At 54.4% G+C, this 27,694-nt stretch overlaps 1 protein-coding gene and 1 long non-coding RNA gene across 2 annotated transcripts in view; one reads left to right on the forward strand and one right to left on the reverse strand.

Annotated features, from left to right (window-relative positions):
• The window catches only part of FIGNL2 (fidgetin like 2), a 54,785-nt gene that overhangs the window by 15,493 nt on the left and 11,598 nt on the right, over nt 1–27,694 (reverse strand). The window lies entirely within an intron of this gene.
• LOC135275388 (uncharacterized) lies at nt 15,699–23,644 on the forward strand. Its single transcript, XR_010342985.1, has 3 exons — nt 15,699–16,043; nt 17,787–17,836; nt 20,568–23,644. It is a non-coding gene; the product is annotated as an uncharacterized LOC135275388 (long non-coding RNA).

The raw sequence follows: 27,694 nt of genomic DNA on the forward strand, positions 1-27,694 counted from the left end.
TCCCTGGTCTCACACACTTCCTAGCTTCAGGTCTCTGCTCAGCTGTTGCCTCAGCAGACACTGTCCCCTTCAACCTGATGTTCTCTATAACACTCATCCATCAAATTATGGAACAGCACATTGAAGGGGACAATCCTATTTGTTGCTTTATTGTCTATGTACCCACTAAAAAGTTCCATGAGAGCAGGGACTTTGCTTTGTTCACTGTTATATTCCAAGCACCTAAGGCAGTGCCTGGGACAGAGTAAGTTCTCAATAGACTACAAGATGGATGGATGGACAGATGGACACATGGATGGATGGATGGACAGACAGATGGATGGATGGACAGATGGACGGATGCACAGACATATGGATGGATGGATGGATGGATGGATGGATGGATGGATGGATGAGCCCAGAGGCTTAAAATGGCCTCTGTGTTAAAATAAACAATCAGGGTGACAGAATTTGAGTCTACATGTGATGGTGAGGGTGACAAGGGGTGAAGCCAGAGAATCACTTCAGGAATGGCTAGGGGAGGTCCAGAAGGGGAGTTTGTACCTATGAACACCAGAGGAAAGTGTTGAGCCCCCAAAGGCACCCATCTCAGACCCCTAGAGACTCCACATAGCCTCCTTCTATTTAAATCTCTCTCTTTCTGTTACCCTCAACACATCAGGCCTCTGTTGGAGAGGACAAAAGGGGCGCTGGAATTCCCATCAAAGGCCGCTGGACACATGGTAAAGAGATCAGGGCCCTCGGGATCCTGCTTCCTGGAGGTGCTGAGGCTGCCCCGCCAGTCTGGCTCCTCTCTGGGGTGGGAGGTGTGGTGAGGGGTGTGCTCTGGCCCTGGCCTCCTCATATGTCAAATGCCAAACAGCAGGAGGTCGGCCTGGGAGAAGCTGGCCAAGCAGCCCCCATCTGGGCCGTGTGTGTGTGCACACACGCTGGCGGGAGGGACAGCACAGAACTCCCTGCCTGTGTCTGCGGTCAGGGCCACAGCCAAGCTGTGACCATCTGTTGTCATTCTGAGAGGCCAGGCCAGCGGCCCAGCACCCTTGAGGGATAAACCTTCCCTTTCACCCAGCCTTCTAGTGTTTGCGAAGAACTTTCATAGCCATCGATTGGTTTTGTCCTCACAATGTCCCTGCCAGATGGGCATTATTCTCCCCATTTTATAGAAGAGGAAATGGAGACTCAAGTGTGGGAAGAGACTCTCCCAAGGTCATACGAGCTGTAAGAGGGGAAGTGGGACTTAGCCCATATGTCTGTGCCTGTCTACCCCAGCCTAGAGGCAGTGAGGCTGTCCAAGGTGCCCGGTGCCAAGCACAGGGTCCTCATTGCAGACTCAAGCAGATCTCCAGGGCCAGGCTCTCAGGCACAGCCTCCCACCCATCCCCTGGCTCAGCTCAACCCCCGCTCCCACCACCCCCTCTTCCAGGAAGGCTTCTTGGGCTGACATCCCCAAGTAAGTTCCTTAGATGCCTCAAAGTCTAGAGCTCCCTACAATCACTTCTTTCCTACTGTGGCTGCCACGCTGTCCATGGATATTCATCTCCTCTGTGGTCCACGACCTCTTGAGGGCAGCCCAGTCACCTAAAGGAACAGATGACTCCCTAACTGCAGATGGCCCACACCTCATTTCCCTTCCAGGCAGCCCAGCAACCTGGGAAAGGAACACAGTGTGGCAGGAAGAGTCCTGCCCAAGGCCACCAGCCAAAAAGGGGCAGAATTGGCACTTGCACCCAAGAGCTTGGGCTCAGCCCTGAACACAGCCGCTAATCCTGCACTGTCCAATGCCAGCCGCTAGCTCCATGTAACTATTTAAATTTACACTCATTAAAATTTAATAAAATCAACATTTTACTTCCTCAGTGGTACTAGCCACATTCCACAAGTTCAGGAGCTACGTGAGGTACTGGCCACCACAGTAGACATCAGAGACACAGAGCCTTTCCGTCACCACAGAAAGCTCTATTGGACAGAGCTGCTCTAACCCCAGCTGGGGCTCGGGTCCACAGCCGGGTGCTTCCTGACACCTAATCTAGCAAAACTGGAGCTTTCTCTTGAAAGAGACTCTTTCCATGGAGTCTCACTTCTTAAGGTCTTCAGGTAGACTTCCTTCGGATTTAGACTTCTTTTTTTTGTTTTTTTTTCGAGGCTGAGTTTCATTGTGGTCACCCAGGCTGGAGTGCCATGGCGTGATCTCCACTCACCGCAACCTTTGCCTCCTGGGTTCAAGTGATTGATTCTCCCACCTCAGCCTCCTGAGTAGCTGGGATTACAGACATATGCCATCATACCCAACTAATTTTTGTATTTTTAGTAGAAACAGTGTTTCACCATGTTGGCCAGGCTGGACTCGAACTCCTGACCTCAGGTGATGCCCCTGCCTCAGTCTCCCAAAGTGCTGGGATTACAGGCATGAGCCACTGCACCCTGCAGACTTCTTTTCTTAGGATTCCCAGGCAGTTTACAGCTACCCTGGACTCACGCTTCCCCTAGAACCAGGGGAAGGAGGATGAGCTAGCTGAGCCAACTCCCTTCACCCCAGCTCCGCCTGTCTGGCCTGCCTCAGGAGAGGAGGAACAGGCTGAAGAGGAGGAGAGGAAAGCAGGACAAGGCACTTTGTCATCTGGCCTTTGGGCCGTGCCGCCCTCCCCCATCAGCTGCCCAACACCCCTCCCCCACCCCGCCCACCATCCTCATCTTCATCCAATCCCAAAGACAGATGGGGGCCGGCAGAGAGGGAGAAACGTGACCACAGTGAAAGCACTCTCAAGTGGTAACACAGTACGGGGGTCACAGCTGTGTCCCCCGAGGCCTGGCCAGTCTCTCATGTCCGGCCTTGATGTCTGGTAGGGGGCAGATACTTAGGAATCCTGAGGGGAGATGGAGGAATCTGTTGGTGCTGGATTATTCCAGCAGACACACCCCAGTTAGAAATGCAGTCACTCTGGTGGTCACTCATCCATCCATCCATTCAACACACACTGAATAAGCCCCCACCATGTCACAATGTAACAGGAGGATGTAGAGGTGGGCAGTGGACTCCCTAACTAGCTTGACCAGGTAGGGACATGGCTGGTGGGCCTAATCCTCATCCCAGGCTAGATGAAGGTCCTTTGTCTCTGCCCAGTGGTCTGAGCAGGATGGACACCTCCAGCCCCCTCCCCACACACAGGCGCACATGCCAGCGGGTGGGTGCGCGCAGACACACACACTCCCAGCTGCTGCCAGAAACCCCCCTCCTGTGGTCTCTCTGGCCAATCACAGCACTGAGGAGTAAGTCCCACTGTCCAGTGGCCCCCAGGGAGTGTATTAGCACATTTGAACCGCTCAACCTGCAACTGACAAAGCCTGGGGCCTTGGGAGGAGACACAGCAGGAGGGGTGGGGGGCTGTGGGGAGCTCTCCTCCCCTCTGCCTCTCAGGGGGAAGCTCAGGACTAGATTAAGCATTCTGGGGCACGGAGGAATTTGGGGGCCCCAGCTCCAGCCGTGAATAAGCGATCCATAAAATCCCAATTTACACACTCACTGATCAAACAGCCCATCTACTACCCCAGGAGGTTGGGGGTGGCTCCTGGGCCTCCCCTGCTCTCAAAGAAGGTCCAGGGGAGCTGGGAACTGGACACAGGACACAGGCTCCTGATGTTTTCTCTGCAGACTCAGTCACACCTCCAACCTCCATGAGGGGTGCCCAAGCCAAGAGCATGGGACCTGCCGGTACCCCCTGCAACGTGGCTGCCTTGGGATGGGCCGGGGACTCCCTCGGTCAGGCAGCCATCTTTGTCCACCCTCTGTGAATAACAGCTCCTTTTTTCTCTGGTGTTGCCCTGGGGCCGCCAGGCCTGACTCCAACCTCATCAGAGCTGCTAATCACTTTTCCAGCTCTCCTCTCCTCCCTGCCAGCCCGGCCCCCTTCTTCCCAACAGCCCCTCCACGTTTTCTCTGGACCCTTCCCTGGAGCTGCCCTGGGATGTTCAGAGCGCCTTCCTTCCACTGTCTTGTCTCACCCCAAAGCTAGGCAATATCCAGGAACACAAAGTGGCTCTGGGCTGGTTCTCTGTCCCCAGCCCATCTTCTAGGAGACAGGCGGTAGAGAGAAAATCACCCTTGTCCGTGCAGCCAAAGAAAACACAGTGTGCCTCCCTCTTGCCCAGGTGTTGTTTGCTCCCCTTGGTTAGGCTGCCTGCCATTTCAGCCAGAGAAAACCATTTTGGTTAACAAGGATTCTCTTTTAAACCAAATAGAACCTCTGGGAGGCTCCAGGCTGTCAGCCAGTCACACCCTCCAGGAGGATTAGCAAGGCTGACTTTCCTTCTCTCTCCCACCTACTTGAGGTGAGCTGCAGGAGCCACTAGAAGTGTTCATGGGGACTAGGCACGGTGGCTCACACCTGTAATCCCAGCACTTTAGGAGGCCTAGGTGGGTGGATCATGAGGTCAAGATCAAGACCATCCTGGCCAACATGGTGAAACCCCATCTCTACTAAAAATACAAAAATTAGCCGGACATGATGGTGTATGCCTGTAGTCCCAGCTACTCAGGAGGCTGAGGCAGGAGAATCGCTTGAATCCAGGAGGCGGAGATTGCAGTGAGTGGAGATCATGCCATTGCACTCCAGCCTGGGCAACAAGAAGGAAACTCTGTCTCAAAAAAAAAGAAGAAGAAGAAGAAGTGTTCATGGAGGCCAGGGAAAGCAAGTCTTTGGGGCTGGGAATTGGCCACTGCGCTGCACCCTGCTTCTCACTGCATGCAAGCTATGTCGGAGCAGGTCAGAGACGAGTCAGCTCTTGGGCCCTGGGGGAAGAAAGGAGTAAGGGCTGCCTGTCTCTGTGCTTCCCAGAGGCCACTGCGCACTGGGTTGGGAGCTGGGCCTCCATTGTCTCATTCAGTTCCCACAGCAGGCTGCTGGGGGGATTGTGGTGTGAGCCTGTTCTACAGAGAGACACACTCCTCCCCTTCTCTCCTTCCTCCCCTTCACTGGCTGCTCCAGGTACCCCACCCCAAGAGAGCCTGGACCCATTGGTAACCTGGGTAAGGCAGGTGTCTGAAGGGCAACCTGAAAGACTGACCCAGGGCTGGGGGGTCTCCGAGCGCACTCTAGCAAGCCCTCCCTCCCTCCTGTGACGCAGGCATTGCAGGAGTGAGCACTGGCCCGAGTCAGCCTCTGAGATGTGGGACAATGTCTCAATCTGTTTCCTCCATTGTGAAATGGGGGGTGGAGAGGCAGCATCCCCCTCACAGGCTGGCCTGAGGGCAGTGAAGGAGAGGTGGAACTCTCATGACTAGCTGGAGGGGCCACCCTGCAGGCCCCAGGGCAGGCCCCAACTCGCTCCTGGAGATTGGTCAGGTGCGGCGGCCTAGGAAAGAGGCAGGGGTTGCTCTCCAGGCCCAGAAGGACCCCACTGGTTTGACGGAGGACTCCAAAGAGAGAACACAACCCTGGAGCTGCCTGCGGGGCCCCAGAAGAGTGCTGCCTTGCAGGAGTGAGTTCCCTGTCCTGCTCTGACCAGCTGACCATCACTGAAAATGCAGTCCCGGCCAGGCGAGGTGGCTCACACCTGTAATCCCAGCACTTTGGGAGGCTGAGGTGGGTGGATCACCTGAGATCAGGAGTTCGAGACCAGCCTGACTAACATGGAGAAGCCTCGTCTCTACTAAAAATACAAAATTAACTGAGCATGGTGGCGCATGCCTGAAATCCCAGCTACTCGGGATGCTGAGGCAGGAGAATCACTTGAACCTGGGAGGCAGAGATTGTGGTGAGCCAAGATCGAGCCACTGAACTCCAGCCTGGGCAGCAAGAGTGAAACTCGTCTCAAAAGAAAAAAGAAAATGCAGTCCCAAGCCACAGCTACCCAGGATGTCCTTGCCTGACCCCTGGCTGCTCTGACCTGTGTCCTGGGACATCTGTCACCAACTTCTCCTCTCTGCTAATGGAGGAGCCCCAGGGCCCTGCTCTGACTGCCCCCGCAGCCCACCCTCTGCACTTAGAAACTGGCAGGCAAGGTCCCATGCCCCTGCTTCAGGTCCCTCTTGACAGTCCACTGTGCCCAGACACAACTTCATCTTGAGCCACATTCTTCACTGTCCCTGAGAATCTTAAGAGGAGATGTAGGAATGTAGGCGAGAATCTTAGGTCCCTCTAGGAGGGTCCACAGAGACCAAGGAAAACATCTCCACCTTCTCTCTCCAGATTCCATCTGCTCAGCGCTCTGGAACCCTTGGGCGCCCTGTGTCTCAGTCTCTCCAGCCTCCACTCATCCAGCTGGTCATGAAGTCAGGCTGACACTCTCTCTCTAAAATAACCCACAGCTCTCATGTCCCCCACTACAGCTGGCCCCACATCTGAACTCTGCCTCTGTTCTCTGCTCTCCTCATCTTTCTTCTGTGTGGCTGCCAGGGTTGTCTTTCTTCTACAACAGAATCAGCCTCCTACCAAGCACAGAGAGGACATGAAACCCTTCAGCCTGGCACCAGAGGTAAATGGGTCTGTCCTTCCTTCCAGCCTTAGCCCTTCCAGCTCCTCCAGTCACATCAGCCCTTTCTCTGAGGCTGTTGCTGTCTCCCTCTTTGGTGCCCCCAAGCATGTCCCGGGAACCTCTGCCTTGCCACTCCAATGCCTGATTTAGAGGTGACATCACTTGTTAACTGGGTTCCCATTCCCTCCTCTGTTTAGCCAGCCCCTGCCTGTGAGCCCTGGTGCAAGCAGCTCTCTAGCCCTCTCTGCTGCTCTCTCTCCACCCTGACCTGCTCCTTCCCAAAGTCCCTTCCCTCAGAAAACATTCCCTGACACACAGTGGTAGAAAGAGCAGGGCCACTGGAGAGAGGATGACCTGGACTTTTTAATGATATTCATGACTTTTTGTCAGCAATTTTTTTTAAAATATGACTTGCATTTCTTTTCTTTTTCTTTCTTTCCTTTTTTTTTTTTTTTTGAGACGGAATCTTGCTCTGTTGCCCAGGCTGGAGTGCAGTGGCATGATCTCAGCTCACCACAACCTCTGCCTCCTGGGTTCAAGCGATTTTCCTGCCTCAGCCTCCTGAGTAGCTGGGATTACAGACGACTGCCACCCCCCCAGCTAATTTTTGTATTTTTAGTAGAAACAGGGTTTCACCATGTTGGCCAGGCTGGTCTCAAACTCCTGACCTTGTGATCTGCCAGCCTTGGCCTCCCAAAGTGCTGGGATTACAGGCGTGAGCCACGGTGCTCGACTTTTTCACAGAGGAACAGGGATTTGCAGGTGACTCTGCGCTTTGCACCCGCCTACCCCTGAGTCAATTCCGCCCCCCACCCCCCCGCCCAGGCTGTCTCTAGTACTGACGGCAGCCTTGCACCCATGCATTCAGTGAGCGGGCACTGGGGGGAGGGCGCGGGTCCTCAGTTGAGGTCTCTGTGGGCTGTCCTCTGTCTACTTGGGGCGCCCCTGTGATCTGGGGCTGGTGAGGTCCTTCCAGTGCCTGTCCCCTCTTGGGTCTGCATCTGAGGCTCCTCTTTGCTTGGGACTTGGCCCTGCATGGGTGTGAGAATGGAGGATGAGTCCAGAGCTCTTTACCACTTTCAGCCTTAGGCCCCTTTTGCGGTCTGGAAAACCTGAGGCCTGTTCTCAAAAATACTTTCTCAATGTATAAAATAAAACTGCATGGGACTATGAAGGGAATTCATAACATTGGAATACAGTTCTCTGCAGGAGCTCCTCAGGGGCCATGGACCACAGGGCTCAGCCCAAGAGCCTAGAATCTCCTGGAGGGCCCCACCCTTCCTCTCCCCATAGCCAGGTTTAGGCTCCAAGGTTGACTTGAGTCCATTTGGGTGGCATGTGGCCTCCAAAAGTCTTAAGCTTTAAAGTCTGGGTGATCCTGTGTGCCCTGGCCCTAAATATGGCTCCTTCCCATGCATGGGGATGGGAGAAAGGCATGTGCCCACAGGGCCAGGCCTGACCAAAGGTGAGGAAACAGGCCCAGGCAGCCCATCCAGGTGCCCCCAGCAGCTGCCTCAGCCCCTCCTGCCCTCTCCCAGCCCTGGGGGTGCTGAGCCAAGTAACTCCAGCTATGTAGCCTGGCCGGTCCACCTGGGTGTGAGGGGGCAGGGCTGCCTCAAGGGGATGGCCCCCCACACCTGCAGGGACACAGGGACACAGCGGGAAAGAGACACGGCGGGGAGGGTGCAAGGAAAAGACGGAATGACCGCAGCAGCTCCAGCCTGCCTGCTCCCTTATGGGATTCTCAACACAAGCCAAGTCCTGCCCTGAGTGCGTCACACACATCAGTTCATTTAATCCAAGCAAGGATGTTATTCCCATGTTGCAGATGAGGAAAGTGGGGCACGGTTAACTTGTCTACGTCACCAAGCTAGGACAGATGCCACCCCAGCAGTCTTGCTCCAGATGCCTCTCTGCCTGCCACAGGAGCAGCAGGTGGTGGTGTTCCCATCCAACAGCTGAGAACACCTAGGGAGCAGTCAATTCCCATCCTTTTCCTCAACCTCCCCTGCCCCCCAGCCCTCCTTCCTTGAACCCCCTCCCACACTTAGCCACCAACCCTGGAGCTTAGCAGATCTCAAACTTGTTCTCATGGGACCAAATAAGTCCTTGCCCAGGTCTGAGAGGCACTGGCCTCCAGGCTAGGATGTGGGACTCCGGTTAGGGTATCAGCTACACTCTGTGGAGAGTGATCAGAAAGGGTGGCAAGACTGAGACTGTGCTCAGAGGAGTGGGGACGAGAAAAGCTCCCAAGGACCGGATTGCCACATGACTGTGGCGGCCAGTGCAGCTCTGCACAGCCCCTCCTCCCCTTTTCCTCAAAAGCAGCAAATCCTCAGCTGGGCCTCACACCTGTTATCCCAGCACTTTGGGAGGCTGAGGCAGGCAGATCACAAGGTCAAGAAATCAAGACCATCTTACCCAACATGGTGAAATCCTGTCTTTACTAAAAATACAAAAATTAGCCGGGCATGGTGGCGCACCTGTAGGCCCAGCTACTAGGGAGGCTGAGGCAGGAGAATTGCTTGAACTGGGGAGGCAGAGGTTGCAGTGAGCCAAGATCATGCCACTGCACTCCAGCCTGGTGACAGAGCGAGATTCGATCTCCAAAACAAACAAACAAACAAACAAAAAGGCAGCAAATCCTCCATGGAAGACTTTTGGCTTCACAGAAGGACTTGACCCCATCTGAGAACACGTGAGCCATCTCTGGAAGTGCAGAGTTTCCATCAGGGGAGGCACTCAGCACCAGAGAATGTCTTTCTTGGCACTCCCAGGCAGGTGGAAGGGCTCTCTTCTCCTCTCCACAGTTCTTCTCTGATATCTACACACTACAAACTCAACAAGTCCCAGACTAAACTGACCTTCTCCTACCTCAGCCTCCCAGTTGCCTTCCCCACTTTTAGGCAGCTCCATCTTTCTCAACAAGGGGCTCAGTCCCCAAAACTCAGGCCTGAAGAGGGCCACAATGTGGAAGATGATGATGGTACAAGAATGGCCAGCTCATGCAGGACACCGTGTGCCTGGAAAGAAGCCCCTTCCTAGAGGAGCGAGGACCTGGCCGCTGATGAAATGCTGTTTCTCCAGAGAGCAGAGAGAGGGAGAAGCCGCAGCTTCTCCTGGTGTCCACAGAGTTCCCAGGGAGCCCCTCTGCTCCAGCCAACAGACAGGCTGGGTGGGGAGGGAGCCGCATGATACAAGGGCTGGGGAGGCGGGATCCTTTTTCAGGTATAACATAAATCCTACCGTTTTCTTTTCCCACTGACCTGAAAAGAACAAACACCTCCAGATCCTTAAGCATCCAAGGGTCAAATAGGGCAATCAGCTGCAGGTGGACTCTCCCCAAGCAGTGGCCCTTGCCTCAGTTTGCTTCTAATGCCCACCGACACAGCCTCCCCCAGGAAAAGGCAATCTGCTCAGGAATCCACTGATGCAAGCCCCTGCTGTCAGATGCTGGTCCTCCCCCTCACAGCCTCCGGAACCTGTCCTGTACCCTCGCCAGAGCCCAGAGGCTGCCATTCCCCAGCTCACACACCCTCTGAGGCTTCCTTCTGCTTAGAGAATGGAGGGACAGTGGTCCTAAAAGCATAGCCTGTCCCTTTGCCTCTTCACTGGTCCCTAACATCTTGTGAGCTCCTTGAAGGTAGCATCACATCAGAAAATAATTGTTGCTGGATGAATAGCTACTTGGATAAAATATTCAAGGCCTCACAGCCATGATACGTGCTAGGCGCTTATGGCAAAGCAACACCAAAGCTGGGGCCACCCTTGGGCTCTCCCTGGCCACGTGGGAGGCTGCAGGTAGTTAAGGAAGACCCAAAGCATAAAAGCCCCAGCTCAAGGCCTGGTCCATAGGTGTCCACTGCATGTGCGGGGAGTCTCAGGAAGGCCAGTCCTGGCTGGGCACCCATGGGAGCAGCTGAGATTCACCCAGAGCCTTGCACAGTGCATAGGTGCTCAACACAGGTTTGTTAACAGTAAATGAAGTTTTGTGGCTCATGTCTGTAATCCCAACACTTTGGGAGGCTGAGGTGTGCGGATCACTTGAGGCCAGGAGTTTGAGACCAGCCTGGCCAACGTGGCAAAATCCCATCTCTACTAAAAATACAAAAAACAAACAAAAAAAAAATTAGCTGGGTACAGTGACATGCACCTATAGTCCCAACTACTCAGGAGGCTGAGGCATGAGAATTGCTTGAACCCAGGAGGTGAAGGTTGCAGTAAGGGAAGATCGTGCCACTGCACTGCAGCCTGGGTGACAGAGGAGAGACTGTCTCAAAAAAAAAAAAAAAGAGTCAATGCAGCCTCTTCGTCACATCTTCCCATCCATCCCTGATTAATCACAACACTGGGCTGGGGACCATGTGTCCTGAGTCTGCCCGGGCAGTGAGAGGGGACCGAGGGAGGTATGCTGCTACCTTCCAGATTCCTACAGGCATCCATGCTGCTTCTCCTCCCATCCACCTCCCCACCCGTCTCTGCCCTGACTCTGTGTTGGAGGGGGCTTCAAAAATGGCCTGGCAGGCTGGTTGCAATGGCTCACACCTGTAATCCTGGTACTTTGGGAGGTCAAGGTGGGAGGATTGCTTGAAGCCAGGAGTTCAAGATCAGCCTGGGAAACCCACGATTCTACAATTTTTTTTTTTTTTTTAAAGATGACCTGGGCAAGCACTGCTGTGGGCCAGAACTTTCACATATACATGTCCTTTTCCCATCCTCACTCCTGTGCCACAAAGTCGTTCTCTGGAGTCCCTGGACCCTGAGTCACTGAGCGGGTCACCAAGGTGGGCTTTAGAATCAAAGGCGCAGACTATATGAAACCAGGGCTACATCACCATCACGTGAGCTTCTTATCCCCATTTTAGAAATGAGGAAATTGAAACCCAAACAGATGAAGTTACTTGTCTGGAGTTACATTTGACTAGCAGCAGGGGGGCGCTGAAGCTCAAGGCTTGGTCTCTAGGGTAGGGGTCATGACTGGTCATCATAAAATGGAGTTGGGGCTATGGAGACAGGCCATGGACTCTGCCCAGCTCTCCCACTCACTGAGAACTCCCCACTCAGTCTCCAGCCCTAAAGATGAATTCCAAAGGCTGACACTGCCCATACCTCGATACTAAAGGAAAAGACAGAAGGCACTCAGGGGGTTCGCACTGCAGTCCCCTTTCCTTGGCTGAGCAAACCGGGGAAATGGCCTCAACAGTGACCACAGCCCTGAGCACCTGCACCTGGAGTCATTCAAGAGTAGGACTCGGGTGTCCCAGCTCCCGCCTCCTTTCATCCTTGCCACACCCTGCTTAGGAGGTGGACACCATTCTTCACTCTATTTTCCCACTTCACGGATGAGATACAGAGTGTTTAACAAGTGTGTGGAAGTGTTAACAGATTCATCAAGATGCTCATGAAACTGCTCGGAGAAGAGCAATTGCCCCTTGTTCCTGGAGGCAAGTGGACCCTAAAACAAAAAAATGCCTGGACAGCCTCTCTCTAGGCCACACAGTCAGAGATGAGACAACCAGCCCAGACCCCGACCCAGGCAGTGTGAACTCTTCCCACTTAAAGGCCTAGCACCTAGGTCTCATATCCCTGGTCCCCTGGTTCCAGCGGTCCCGCTGCTAGTAATAAGGCGGTGGTGGATCAAACACTGAGTGGGGAGGTCAGGAAACCCAGGCTGCAGGCCTAACTCTGCCCTCAGCACATCGGAGAGGGCTGGATTGGGGTGAGGGTTTCTTTTTTTTTTTTTAAAGATGGAGTCTCACTCAGTCACCCAGGCTGGAGTGCAGTGGCACGATCTCAGCTCACTGCAACCTCTGCCACCTGGGTTCTCCTGCCTCAGCCTCCCAGTAGCTGGGATTACAGGTGCCTACCACCACACCTGGCTAATTTTTTTGAATTTTTAGCAGAGATGGGTTTTCACCATGTTGGCCAGGCTGGTCTTGAACCCCTAACCTCAAATGATTTGCCTGCCTCAGCCTCCCAAAGTGCTGGGATTACAATTGTGAGCCACTGTGCCTGGCCTGAGGGTTTCTTGACAGAAGGTCTCCATGGGCTTCAGGGGATCCAAGAACCGTCTAAAGCAGAATGCAAAGTCTGGTGTCCATTAATGGAAGCGCATTTTTCTGGGGATGGCTTTCATCAGTCCCTCCAAGGGCTCTGTAAATCAAAAAAAGTTTTGAACTCCCAGAATGGGTAATCTTGAAGGTTCCTTCCATTCCCTATTAAAGTATTCTTGGGATATATATGGGTTTAAACAGGAACTACACTCCCCATCCTTCAAGGCCAATTCAGCAGCTGCTCTGGGAAGCTCTAGCAGATTTCTTGCTTTGACTACAGGGGAAGGCTGGGAACCCAATGCCACAGAGCCTGGCAGGGTCCCTCTGCCCTGATCTCCCTCACCAGACAGCCAGCTCCCAAAAGGGGACAGGACCAGCCCAAGGCTAAGGCGGCAGATGCCAGCACCCCATGCTTGGCCTCATGTGCCCCACCCCCACCCACAGTCTCTGTCCCCTGGAGAGCAAGGGTTCTCAGGGCTGCAGAGCACAGGGGCACCGAGGCCTGGAGTCCACATCTCCCAGCCACAGCACTGGAACTTCACGGAGCCTACTCCTTCCAGGAACCTGGTTTTCATTAAATCAGGTAAAGGAGTTGTTAACTGCCAAGTCCAGAAGAGGCAAAGTTCTGCTAGGAGGCACAGGGAAGGTGAGGGAGACCAGCCTGTCCCTTGCCCTCCCTAGCTGACCGAAAGTGGGGGGAGGGGGAGGGCTCCTAAGGGTCCAGTGAGGGGCAGCAGTCGGAGCTGGGGTTGGGGGGAGAGTCGGGGGAGTCCTGCCCCAGATAATAAGCAATTGTTAATGTGAGCCATATGGATCCTGACTGGCCTCTCTGTTTAACAGGATGATAATGGCAGGGAAAGAATGCTGGTCTGTGGAGAAGGGAAGGGGCAAAGTCCTCCCTGGACTTGGGGGGCGGGGGTTGGGTCATGGGGAGAAGGAGGAGGAGAAGAAGGGAAAGGGAGAGGAGGAGCACCCATCCAAGGGTCTCTACCACCCAAGAGCACAGAGCTGTTTACCTGAAAGTGACCAGATTCCATGCTATACAAACTCTGGCTAAAAGCCCTTACAAAACCCCTTTTATTCAGCCAGTATTTATGGGGCACCCACAAGGTGCCAAGCCCTGTGGCGAGCCAGTGGTGGTGGCAGGACCAGGGAGTACATGCTCACTTCAGTCAAAGCCCAGTGTGGACCCCTGCCACAAAGGCAGAAGGGAGCACAGGTGCAGGCCACGGAGGGAGAAGGAAGTGACAGGAGCTTGGGGCTGCGGAGGTGATGCAGAGGAGGTGCATCTGAGTTGGGCCCTGAAGAATAAGGAGGTTGTGGAAAGACAGGGACAATGGGGAAGGCATTTGGCTGGAGGAACAGCGGGAGCAAAGGCAGAGAGGCGTGAAATTGCGTGGAGAGAGCCCTAGCTCTCAGCAATAAAGCTGCAGCCCAGGCAGGGCAGGGAGGGGAATCCTGATCCATAAAAAGCTGTGCCCATGGGTGAGCAGAAAGACAGGAAAGGGCTCTGCTGCACCACACTCAGTCTGAGTGGCTCTCCCTAGCCTTCTCCCAGGCTGGTACTGGAACTGACAGTCACAGGATCCTCAGCCCAGCCCTCAGCCACACCACGGCCAGAGAACCGGGCAGGGCCTCCGAAGCCAAACTCATTTCTGTGTCTCTCAGGCCCTTCTTCTTCTCCTGGGGCGGGGGAAGGGGCAGGAGGAATCCCACCCCCCCCAGGAATGCGGGCCATCTAGGCCTCCCCAGGAGCAACTCCTCTGCCCCACATAGCCTAATTCCCTTTGGCCCAAGAGGGCTTCGCCCAGAAGATATTACAGAGAGGACACGAGGGTCGCACCCGTCTGCCATGGACGCCAATGGAATCAAGTGGAAAGAACGGTGTTAAACATGGGAAAGGGGATTTACGAGGCCTGTCACCCGTCCAGCCCAGCCACCCCAGCAAGCCCCGCCCCTTTCCTCGCCCACCCCAGGAAGTCCCGCCCCGCCCCCTGCCCGCAGCTCGCACGGCCACCGAGTACCCGCGTCCCCACGGCTGGGTGGCGGCGGCACCGCAGCACCCAGCTGCCCGGCGCGCCCGTCCTTGGGGGGCTAAGGCACTGCGGGGAACGGCGTCGGCTCCGGACTGAGAGGCTCGGGGAGGGAGCTGCTTTAGGAGGAGGCTGTGGGATTTCGGGGTAGGCTCCGGGAGGGTCTGGGAGTCCCTTGCAGGGTCAGAGGGCTTCGCACCTTGGCATCTGCCGTCCCAGTCCACTCCAGAGACTGGGCGACTCCACTGAGGAGGCCCCAAGCCTCAGGAACCGGGAACCCCCCTGCGCCGTAAGCTCAGAGCTGGGCTGGAACCGGCTCCCCACTCCTCTCTGCCCCGCCGAGAGCAGGAGCCCGCTCCGCCGCTGCAGCCCGTGAGGACAACACAAACATTCTTCCGTCCTCTATTCTCCTCCAAATTAGGTATCCATGGAGACAGGGCCGGCAGCCTGACAGCCCTACAGCCTAATCCTGATTTAGTGACCGTCCCTTTAACAGCCCACCCACCCATCCACCCACCCCTGCGCTCCCGGCCGCCGCTGGGCGCAGGCTCCAGGCCGCGCGCTCTCTGCCCCGCGCCGACCCCTTTCCAGGCCTCCTCCTCTGGCGGGGTCAGGGGGACCAGCGGGGCTGGGGAAGGGGACCAGCATTTGCTGATCACCTACTGGGTGCTTAACACTCTGCGAAGGACCCTCTGAGGAGGGGGTTGCTAGCATGCGAATCTCTGTGTAGACCAGGAGAGGGCTCTTGCGGTGGGGAACTTTGAGTGGCCCTCTCTGGATGTCTGGGAGCTCCGAGGGTCCCCCTTGTAGCCTGTATCCCCCAAGGTGAAGGTGAGTACAACGCCCTGACTCTGAGACTGGGGCTCTGTTCTCCCGGGCCAGAGGAGAAGACTTGAAGAGGGTGGGCGTTAGGGGCGCGGGGACCCTAAGTAGCCTCCGTCTCCTGTCACTGCCCCGTCACCGTGCTGGGGAATCTCCGGGCCAGTAACCCAGCCCCCACCCCTCCCACACACACAGGGGCCGCTGGACAAAGACCTGACGGAGTGGGAGGGGCCTGCTGGCCGGCCCTCGGGCTCCGGACGCTGGATCCTTCTGGGACCTGAACCCGCAAACCCCGGCTCCCCACCCCCAGGCCCGCAGACGCCTCCCGAGCCGGCTGTTCGCTTTCGCTCAAGCCTCCGCACCAGAGGGGGCTGCGAGGCGGGTGCCCGTCGGCGGCCAGGCGGAGATCCCCGGCTCTGCCCGCCCCCTCCCCCCGGGAAGTGACCCTCGCCTCCCACGTACCCGCTAGGGTCTCCCGCCGGCCCTGCCCTCCGACCCCCGCCGAGGTGAAACCCGCGACCCGCAGCCCCCGCCCTCTCCGGCCCTCCCCGGCCCCGTACTGGCGGACAAAGCTCCGGACACCCGGACCGAACGGTCACCTCCCCCAACCCCGGACCCCGGAGGGTCCGCGGCCCCGTACCTCGGCATCCCGGCCGGGTCCTAGGTGAGTGTGCGCGGCCTGGGGTCGCGTCCGGCCCGGGGACTTGGGCGGGGGCGCGGGCCAGGGGCGACAGGCCTGGGCTGGGGGGCAGCGGCGCTCACCATCCTGGAGCCGCTGCTGCTGCGGCTTCTGCGGCTGCCGCGGGCGGGAGCGGGACTGGGCAGTGGGGGTGGCCGGACAAGGGGCGGCCCCGGCTCCCCCCGCAGGCAAGACCCCCACCCCCACCCCCGCCTCCCCTTGCCCGCCCCCAGCGCCCTCCCTCGCAGGCCCTGGCTCCCCTCCCCTTTCCCTGCTCCTCCCTCTCCTAGTGCCCCTCTCTTCCCCCAACTCCCGCCCCTTCTCTGGCCCCTCCACCCCTGGCTTCTTCCGCGCCCTCCCCCACCTCGCCCCCGCCCCGCCCCCACCTCCCCTGGGCTCGCCCAGCCCCTCCTCGCCACCCTCCTGTCTGGCCCCGCCCCCTCCCGCCCCTGGCTCTAAAATAAATTAGCCACAGAGGGGAAAAAAGAGCAAATGACCCTCGGTGTGGAGAGTGTCCTTCGCCACTCTCAGACCCGCCCGCCCCGCCTCTCCCGGCCGTCGGAGCGGGAAGTTGGGGTAGGGGTGGGGGTCGGGCCGGCGGGTAGGGGTCGGGAACGGCCCGGGGACGGGACTGAGGCCTGGACTGAGCAGCCCAGCCCGTCGAGCGTGTCCGCTGGATGTGGGCGGTTTCCTGGGTCGAAGGGCAAAGGGGAAGGCAGCCGGCCTGGGCCCGCCCCATCCGCGGGCGGCCAGAGACCCCCTCTCCCAGAACTGCCTTGGCCCCCTGGCCACAACCTGGTGAACACTTGCTCACTTCCTCAGCCCCCAGGTGAGCTGAGCACCCACTGCGTGAGGGACTCTGCTGCCCCTGTCCTCCTGGGGTGCAGAGGGCAGGACGCGCCGCCAGGCGAGGCCGCTGCTCTACGCTGATGCCACTCCAGGCGCGGTGGGTGCGGGGAGGAGGGTGAGCACTGGACGGGGGCAGCGGACTGTGGGGTGTGAAATTTAAACAGTGGCTCCACTGGAGGGCTTCCCCAGAAGGCCACAGTCACACTGGGCCAAACAGGATGACTGGCATAAAGGATGAGTCCCAGACCTCTAGTCCACTTAGAGGTGTCCAAAGACACCTCTATGTATTCAACAGATACATACTGAGTGTTAACTTTGTGCCAAACATTGGACTAGGCACCAGGGATACCCAAGAGAGTCCAAGAGGCACAGCCCTGTCTTCCTGGAGCTCCCAGTGGAAGGGTATACAGAATTCTGCCCAGCACGCGTGCACTCACACACACACACACACACACACACACACTCAAGGCTTCATCAGGGATAAAGGCCAGGAACCCACTTTGCCTCAGGAGAAGGTAGGAGGGGGCTGTGCTGATGATGGAGGGTCCGAAGAACCTTCCTGATGTGGAGCCTCCAGATGTCCCAAGGCTATGGTGTTTCCACCCAAGGGCAGTGCTTAAGGGTCCTCTCTCCTGAGGGCTTTTTTTTTTCCTTTTGAATGTCTCCCTAGCCTGAGTGTCAGTAGGGCAAGATTGGCACTCACCCCCTAGCCTGCAGATCAGGGCTCTGTCCCCTTTTGCAGGACTCCAAAACACTACCTCCTCCGTCCTCCTAATGTGGATTCCCCTGCAGGCTCTGGGGTCTGATGGGTCTGGGGCACTCCTTTAGGTGCCACTAAGGGAAAGGGAAGGGCCTCAGTAGCTCCCACTTCTTTCCCAGCCCACGTATGGAAACAACCAGCACCCACGCAGGTTCTGGTACTTGCCAAGGTCACTGTCTCTTCCACCTTCAGAATTCTCTCTTCCTTTCCACTCCACACCCCCAGGACCCTACCCTGGCACAAGAGGAGGGATATGTCACGGCTCAGAGTGCTAGAGTAGCCCTTGGCTTCAGAAATAGAAAGGCATGATGAAGGGAACCACGACCACCATGCTAAGAGAATGAAACCCTTGCTGGAGGGACAATCCCAAGCTGCCAGCTGGAAGGAACTCCTTGAATATTTCCTCATTGTTGGAGTATTAGAGGCCCAGAGAGGAGAAGTGACACACTTGGGGTCACACAGCAAAGCTGGATCTAGAACCCACTGCACTCTTGCCACTCCTACCTGTCAGGTTCCCCAAGAGCCAGAGACAGGAACTAAGGAAAAGACTAATGTCCACATGAGCTAGGTGCCTCAGCAGGATCAGTGCCAGGAAGCCAAGCCTGGCATTGCCATTGGGGATCCTGACATTAGGCTCCAGGGTAGGGGGGATGACAGGAGTGGGGTTGGACTGAGGGGCCCAGCGTGAAGGAAGAAATTGATCATACACTCCCCTGGAGTTCTCCTTCATCTTCCAGGAGTCCAGGAGTAAAGAAAGGGACAAGCTGAAAGCTAAGAAAAGCCTTGCTGGTGAGATGGCAAAAGGCATCAGCATGCTGGAGAGGCCTTTGCTGGACTCCAGGGGCAAGGCCAGCAGCTTGGCAGTACTGAGTTGTTTCCAATGGGCAGACTACCGTGGGTGACATTAAGAGGTTTAGTTAGCAGATGGGGGTGAGGTTGATCACTTCACCCCTCCATCTCCCACCCTGCACCAGTGCTCAGGCAATGAAGTGTGGCTTCCCCTCCCAGAGTTCATTCAAGTCCTCTTAATACATCATCCAGCCTCCTGGGCTGACAAATACTTAGTCCTGGCAAAAAGCTGTTCATCACATCTCTACCTCCTGCCCTCCTGGGCAAGGCCCTCAGGGACCGATCTCTGAGGACTCTGGGCTGACCCCACTCCTGGCTGTCCCCAGTCAAAGGATCTGTGCCCTGAGAGTCCCTGCTGAGATGGTTGTGATCACCCCCAGGCAGGTCAAGTGCCTGGCAATGGATTGGATAATAATAGTGGTAATGATGGTGGTAATGTGTGGCTTCTGCCGAGGGCCCTCCATTCCTTCCCGGCCCCTTTGCTGGTATCACATCCAAGGTGGAGGATCCTACCCCCATCCCACCCCCAGGGGAAACAGGTGCTATGCATGGCTTCGTGGCTGAGTGCAGGCACCTGCTGCGGGCGCATGCCTCTGGGTGTGCAGCACAAGTGTGGGAGTGTGTGACCTTCCTGGTCCAGAGACCTGCAACAAGGGCTTTCTAAAAGCGTTAAGAAGAAAAATAACTCCGTGGGTCTAGGGAGAATCAGCACTAAGGATTTTGGAGGGAGCGGGGAGAGTTAGAGGGAGGAAGTAAAAGCCAGAGAGAGAGGGCGGGAGGAGCAAGTGGGGTGAAAAGGAAGGAAAGAAAAGGGGCCTGGGTCGGGGGAAGGATGAGGTGGGGGGAGGAAGGGAGAAAGAAATGGAAGAGAGGAAGAGGAAAGGGTGGGGAGGCCTCTTTGTGGTCCTCTGGACTGGCCACTCAGAAGTCATTATGAGCAGGAAAGGAAGGAAATGTGTCCCGGCTTGGGGATTGGGGTGCGTGCCCAGAGGACACCACACCCAGCTGGGCTTCCCCCCCACCACACTTGCCCAGGGCTCAGACTGCTCTGCCCACAAATGGAAGCTCTAGCCGGTCTCATTCTTGCTGTTTGGCCACCAAGGCTCAGTTCACAGTGCGTCCCAAACCCTGCTCAAGCCACCCCCGAACTCTTATTCTTCATGAATGTATACCAGCTTTGCCTTCCCACTGTGTGACAAGCTGTGTCTGGATCAGATCCCCACCCCACACCCAGCCTAAGAGTCCTTGAGAGCCTCTGGGCGAACTAGAAGACATGCTCCTCCCTCTGGGCAGATGCAGCTCAGACTTGGGAGGAGAAGCTGGGTGGCTATCAGACCCCACTCGCTCCCTGGGGCCCAACACTTGGGGACCCTGATACCCCACTTGCAAAATCCTTACCCCACACGTGGCCCTGCTGTTTCTTCTGTGAGCAGAAGCACGTCCACCCCCCACCATCCTGGACATAGTGCAGCATAGCTTTTCAGCCAGCACTCCAAACTGATCCCACCATGTACCTTATAATCACACAGAAACTCTCACTAAACACTCATATCTTTTTTTTTTTTTTTTTTAAGATGGACTCTCACCCTGTCGCCAGGCTGGAGTGCAGTGACAGGATCTCAACTGACTGCAACCTCCACCTCCCGGGTTCAAGCAATTCTTCTGCCTCAGCCTCCCAAGTAGTTGGGACTATAGGTGTCTGACATCATGCCCAGCTAATTTTTGTATTTTTAGTAGAGACGGAGGTTTCACCATGTTGGTCAGGCTGGTCTCGAACTCCTGACCTCATGATCTGACTGCATCAGCCTCCCAAAGCGCTGGAATTACAGGCATGAGCCACCATGCCCGGCCCACACTCATACCTTTTTAATACCTTAGACTCTTTCTGCCTAGACTCTCATTTCCCTATTCTGCCTGGTGAGATCCTATTCATCCTTCAGAGCCCAACTAAGGTATGCCCTCCTCTGTAAAGTCTTCCCTATCTGTCTTGCATCCTAGCAGAGCTAGTAGCTCTACTCCCAGAGCACTTCCAGCCCTTGTTTTCCCCCTAGGTTCTCAGGGTTGAGCCCACTCCACCTGTCCAAATGCAGAAGCCTCCCCCAGGTCCTGCATGATCCACCCTCCATCATGCTAGCCCATCTGGAACCTTGGGACCCTACTGGGCTTCTTCCCTCCCTAAAGTTTACAGACCCAGGGCAAAATGGGGAACTGCAAATCCAAGTGGCCCAGAGATCTCTCCGCCCCCACTCTGCTTTCCCTGGGCCTGGGCTGACAGAAGATTCCCAGCACATCTGGTTGTACTTAAATCATCCAGGACTACTGGAGCAGGTTCCCTGCTTCTCTTCCTTCAGCCCAGCCTCCTCCCCTTCCTAAACCAGCCTTCCAGGTCTCCTCCAGGATGCCTTCCCTGACTAGCCCAGTCCCAGTATCTGCAGCCCACCCTAGAACCTCCACACCTTTGGGTCTGGGGTCTGCCAGCGTGTGGAAGGGAGGGTTACACTCAGCAAGACTCAGTGTGTAGAATCTCATCTTTCCCAAGCATTGGTGCTAGATAGAAACCCTCCCTTCAGGTAGGGAAGGGGCCAGCCAAGAGCCTCCCCTCTGCTCCCTTAGCCTCAGGGGCGGCTGTCTCCAATTATGGGTGTGTGTAGTGGGGAGGAACCAGTTCAGATCCAGGCAGAGCCATTCCTGTGGCAACTCTTGCTGTCAGCCGTCTTCCAAAGAGCTTTGCAAAATATTAAAGGACAAAAGAGAAATAAATATAGAGACTACAGCAAGTATAAGAATGCACAGTCTGGGCTGGGCATGGTGGCTCACGCCTATAATCCCAGTACTTTGGGAGACTGAGGCAGGCGAATCACCCAAGGTCAGGAATTTGAAACCAACCTGGCCAAGATGGTGAAACCCCATCTCTACTAAAAATACAAAAACTAGCTGGGTGGTGTGCACCTGTAGTCAGCTATTCGGGAGGCTGAAGCAGGAGAATCACTTGAACCTGGGAAGCGGAGGCTACAGTGAGCTGAGATCGGGCTACTGCACTCCAGCCTGGGTGACAGCGAGATTCTATCTCAAAAAAAAAAAAAAAAAAAGGATGTAGGGACTCTAAAGAACAAGTTTGTTATCTACCATGACCTGCTCCACAGGGTTCCAGGTTTGAATGTTCATTCTTTCATTCAGTAGCATGTACCGATGCCTGAGTGTACTAAGTTCTGGGAACGGTGACTCAAGTAAGACCCCAGCGCTGCCTACAGAAACCAGGGTCAGTGGGGGACAGGGACAGGTGGATGAACAAATGCTAGATGCTGTCATGGACTTGAGTCAGGGAGGCAGTGGGGTGCCGAGGTTGAAGGTCAGAGGCTGTGGACTGACCTCCGTCACTTCCTGCACTGTCCCCGGGGAGCCACTTAACCGTGGGGAGCCTGTCTTCTCACCTGGAAAAGGGCAATGATGTGACCTCACAGGGTTGTGGTGGGATTCCAATGAGATAATGTGTGTGGAAACCCCTTGCAAAGTGCTAAGTGAGCTGTTGCTGTTATAATTAGGCTCAGAGGCCGCCTACCTGACGCTCATTTTTCTGATGCCTCAACAGCTGCCTCTCTTACCCTCTGAGGTAAGGAGCCATGTTGGAGGAACTTCTGAGGGTGAAGGATACCCAGCCTAGAGCAGTGGGCAGTTAAGCTTCGTGCACAAACACACACACACTTTAGTTACACAAGCAGAACACCTTTGTACAAAAATTAGAATGGCATCATGTGCCCATAGCCCGTTACTCAGGAGGCTGAGGCAAGAGGATTCCATGAGTCCTGGGAAACATAGTGAAACCCATCTCTATTATTAAAAAAACAATAATAAGAAAAAACAGTTAGCCAGGTGTGGTGGTGGGGGCCTGTGATCCCAGCTACTTGGGAGGCTGAGGCAAGAGAATCACAATTACTAGAACCCAGGAGGCAGAGGTTATAGTGAATGGAGATCGAGCTACTGCACTCCAGCCTGGGCAACAAGAACGAAACTCCAACTAAAAAAAGAAAAAAATAGATAAGCAGAAAGCAAAAAATTTAAAAATTCAACACCTTTAATCCCACCATCCAGAGATAACCACTGGTAACATTTTGGAGTCAGTCAGCTGGACACAGTGGCTGGGCGCCTGTGGTCCCAGCTACTCGGGAAGCTGAGGTGGGAGGATTGCTTGATCCAGGGAGATTGAGGCTGCGGTGAGCCATCATCGCGCCAGTGCACTCCAGCCTGGGCAACAGAGCAAGACTCCGTTTCAAAACAAACAAGCAAACAAAAACCACTTTAGAGTCAGCTAGATATTATTCTATTTATCTCTCTACATATATGTACATATAGAGAGAGGTCTCCATAGTGTTTTATAATACACTTTTCTTAATAGACAGATTTTTTTTTTTTTGAGAAGGAGTCTTGCTCCGTTGCCCAGGCTGGAGCAGTGGTTATATCATGGCTCACTGCAACCTCTGCCTCCCGGGTTCAAATGATTCTCCTACCTTAGCCTCCCAAGTAGCTGGAATTACAGGCATGCACCACCACGCCCGGCTAATTTTGGCATTTTTAGTAGAGACGGGGTTTCACCATGTTGGCTGGTCTCAAACTTGAGCAACTGCGCCCAGCCAATAGACAAATATTTTAAACATCTTTTTCTGTCTATAATACGTTTATACCACACAATTATTAATGACAGCTTAACATTCCATCAAGTGGACATGCCCAAATTAATTTAAGAAGTTTCCTAGCTGGGCGCAGTGGCTCAAGCCTGTAATCCCAGCACTTTGGGAGGCCAATGCGGGCAGATCACTTGAGGTCAGGAGCTCGAGACCAGCCTGGCCAAAAAGGTGAAACCCTATCTCTCCTCAAAATACAAATATTAGCCAAGTGTGGTGGTGCATGCCTGTAGTCTCCTGTATTCCCAGCTACTAGGGAGGCAGAGGCAGGAGAATAGTTTGCACCTGGGAGGCAGAGGTAGCAGTGAGCCAAGATCATACCACTACACTCCAGCCTGGGCAACAGAGTGAGACTCTGTCTGAAAAAAAAAAAGAAGAAGAAGTTTCCTTTGTTGTTGATTTTTTTTTTTCTGGAAATAAAAGCTTGATGAACAAGGCTGCAACTTTCACCTTTGTGCACGTGTCTAATTATTGCCTTAGGGTAAAGTTCTAGTAACCAGAAGCTAGGAATGCATATTTTTAGCTCCGAGGAGCCAGAAGCACAGGCCTCTGGGCGGTGCTCTGACCTCTCCTCCAGGCCGCCCTCCCAGACTGGCTTTCCAGGGTTGAGTGCATCTCCCACAGTCCCTTCCTCTCTTAGAGACCTGCCCTAAGAGCCCTGAAAAATGCTGGGAAGGCCTGTCTGGTGATGGCCAGGAGGGGCTGGGGTGGAGAGCACAAAGCAGGCTTGTCTGGGGCACAGGAAGAGGCCCCGCCCTCCGTGCTGCTGGCCCTACATTCCTCCTGGACAATGGCTGCCTTGGGAATCCCGGGAATGAAGGAGGTGGGCGGCTTCCCCAACCTGCGCCCTCCACCCCCATCAAGTTGTGCCCCTTCCCCAGATGGAAAGCAGGGGCACTTTGCGTTGTGGCAAGGAAGGGAGGGCCAGCTACCATCCATGCCTACAGCCCCTGCCCCTCCTTTCACCAACACTAATCCACAGAGCCCCGCAGCAGCAGAGACCTGCCCAGCCACCCTATCCCCATGGACCTTGGGCAAGTCCTGCTCCCTCAACTGGAAAATAAGGGGCTTGGATTCAGTGGTTGCAAAACTCCCCACAGATCTCAAAGGCCAAAATGTGTGACTAAGACATGCACAGGCTTTGAGTCAGATTGCCTGAGTTTAAATCCTGGGCTGCCCTTTACCCTGGGAACTTAAGCCACTGGGTTGCCTGCTTCCCTCTCCACAAAGGATGCTTGTTGATAGAGTTCCACTCCCTCCTGATGGGAGGGCAAACTCCTCAGTCTGTGAATCCCAATTCATGCTGCATAACTCTGCTCAAAATACTAACCAGATCTCCAACTCCAGACCCTCTTATGCCCTGTGCAGATTGTGGCCCCTGGACATTTGCCCAGCAATTGGCCACACTCTGGGAGCTGCAAGGGGCACCTGACGCCCCTGATGAAGCATCCCTCCCCGGCATGTTTCCATCTTCCCTTGCATCAGTCATAAGGCCATAAAGCTGTAAATGGTAAAGACTTAATGGGACAAAAAAAAATTTTTTTATATAGGAAAACTCTTATTTATTGTTATTTATTTATTTATTATTATTATTATTATTTTGGAGTCTTGCACTGTCACCCAGGCTGGAGTGCAATGGCATGATCTCGGCTCACTGCAACCTCCGCCTCAGGTTCAAACAATTCTCCTGCCTCAGCCTCCCAAGTAGCTGGGATTACAGGTGCCCACCAACATGCCCAGCTAATTTTTTTTTCTTTTTTTTTTTTTTAGTAGAGACAGGGTTTCACTATGTTGGCCAGGCTGGTCTCGAACTCCTGACCTCATGATCCACCCGCCTCGGCCTCCCAAAGTGCTGGGATTATGTGGTGTGAGCTACCCGACCCGGCTATTTATTTATTTATTTTGAGACGGAATCTCACTCTGCTACTCAGGCTGGAGTGCAGTGGCGTGATCTTGGCTCACTACAACTTCCACTTCCACCTCCCAGGTTCAAGCAATTATCCTGCCTCAGCCTCCTGAGTAGCTGCTGGGATTACAGGTGCGTACCGCCATGCTCAGCTGATTTTTATGGTTTTTTTTTTTTCAGTACGGCAAGTTTTTGCCATATTGACCAGGCTGGTGTTGAACTCCTTTCCTCAAGTGATCCTTCCACCTTGGCCTCCCAAAGTGCTGGGATTAAGGGCATGAGTCACTGCACCAGCTGGAAGACTCTTATGTTAGGTCGCATGCTCTTATTTTTGCTTGGGAAATGCAGGCATTTCCAATGCCACCAGCAGTTGCCAGGCATCATGGGTGGCATAGACTCCAGGCTCTTACTAACCCACTGGAGGGTTGGGACAAACACGCGTCAACAGGGACCCATTCCCAAAGCTACTCCTGTAAATATTTCTGAGCTATTTGCCACAAATCCCTGCCCACTCTCCCTCATAGACATGTTCCCTCCTTCCCCTTACTCACCTCCTCCTCAGCCCTATTCCTCTACTCCCCTGAATTCAGATCCTCTGCCTCAAGTGCCAGAAAACTCCCCTCATAATGGCTTGTACAATAAGGAAAATACATGATCATATTTCATTCAATTTAGACACCACTGATGTTAAGAAGCACTGCTGCTTCTTGTACTTTATTTATTTATTTTCAGAAACAGGGTCTCGCTATGTTGCCCAGGCTGGTCTTGAACTCCTGGGCTCAAGCCACCCTCCTGCCTCGGCCTCTCAAAGTGCTGGGATTATAGGCATAAACCACCATACTTCATGTACTTTAGAAAGAAAACAAACACTAAAACATTGCTAATTAAAGTGACAGTGACTTCTTATCACTTATAATTTTTGTTTTATACTTACTGAAAAGGCTCTCTTAGACTTACTGTTCATGTACTTACTTAATAAGAAAAACATGGGTGAAATAAATTGGTTAAGGTTTTCTTAAAACATTACCCCATTGAGAGTCCGATTCTTGGATCACTTTTCAACTCCCAGCTGTCAACATCTGTTTTTCCACACAGAATCACCATCTGGGCCATCTTACAAGTACTGGTGATACAGAACATTTCTTAAAAGTGCTCTGTGAGGCCGGGTGTGGTAGCTCACACCTGTAATTCCAGCACTTTGGGAGACCAAGGCAGATGGATCATCTGAGGGCAGGAGTTCAAGACCAGCCTGGCCAACATGGTGAGATCCCGTCTCTAGTAAAAATACAAAAATTAGTCGGGTGTTGTGGGGGGTTCTTGTAATCCCAGCTACTTGGGAGGCTGAGGCAGGAGAATTGCTTTAGCCTGGGAGGCAGAGGTTACAGTGAGCTGAGATTGCGCCATTGCACTCCAGCCTGGGCAACAAGAGCGAAATTCTGTTTCAAAAAAAAGGAAAAAAAAAAAGCTCTATGGAATTATCTATTGCTGCATGAAAGATTACCCCAAATCTTAGCAGCTTTAAGCCATCAACATTTTATATTGTACTTTCTGTGGGTATGGTTTAACTGGGTGGTTCTGGCTCCTGGTCTCTTATGAGGCTGCACTCAAGCTGTCCTCTGGGGGCTGCAGGCATGTGGGGCTGGAGAGCTCACTTCCAAGTTCACTCACATGGCTGTGCACAGACCTCAGGTCCTAGCTGGCTGCTGGCTGGAAACCACCTCAGGGCCTCACCACATGAGCCTCTCTATAGGTCTCCTGTCTTTATGACATGGTCCTGGCTTCCCAGCCCCCAGCAAATGATCCCAGAGAAAGCACAGGTAAGGATTCAGGACAGAAGCCACCGTCTTTTTTTTTTTTTTTTGAGGCGGAGTCTTGCTCTGTCGCCCAGGCTGGAGTACAATAGCTCTATCTCGGCTCACTGCAACCTCTGCCTCCCAGGATCAAGGGATTCTCCCACCTCTCCCACCTTAGCCTCCCGAATAGCTGGGATCACAGGCACTCATCATCATGCCCATCTAATTTTTGTATTTTTGTAGAGACAGGGTTTCACCATGTTGACCAGGCTGGTCTTGAACTCCTGACCTCAGGTAATCCACTCACCTCAGACTCCCAAAATGCTGGGATTACGGGTGTGAGCCACTGGGCCCAGCCACATATCATGATTTCTCCTGTATGCCTGTTGATCACACAGACCAACTCTGGAACAATGTGGTAAAGGGCTACACAAGGGTGTGAATAGCAGGAAGTTGGGACCACTGGGGGCCATTTTGCAGGCTGTCTATCACATCCACTTTTTTTTTTTTTGAGACCAAGTTTCACTCTTGTCACCCAGGCTGGAGTGTATTGGCGCTATCTTGGCTTCCTGCAACCTCCACCTCCTGGGTTCAAGTGATTCTCCTGCCTCAGCCTCTCGAGTAGCTGAGATTACAGGCACATGCCACTACGCCCAGCTAATTTTTGTATTTTTAGTAGAGATGGGGTTTCGTTGGCCAGGCTGGTTTTGAACTCCTGACCTCAGGTGATCCAACCACCTCGGCTTCCCAAAGTGTTGGGATTACAGGCGTGAGCTAATGCACCAGGCCCACATCCACTG

The sequence above is a fragment of the Aotus nancymaae genome, unplaced genomic scaffold (genome assembly GCF_030222135.1).
Source record: "Aotus nancymaae isolate 86718 unplaced genomic scaffold, 86718_ANA_hifiasm-v0.15.2.pri h1tg000016l, whole genome shotgun sequence".
NCBI classification, from domain to species: domain Eukaryota; kingdom Metazoa; phylum Chordata; class Mammalia; order Primates; family Aotidae; genus Aotus; species Aotus nancymaae.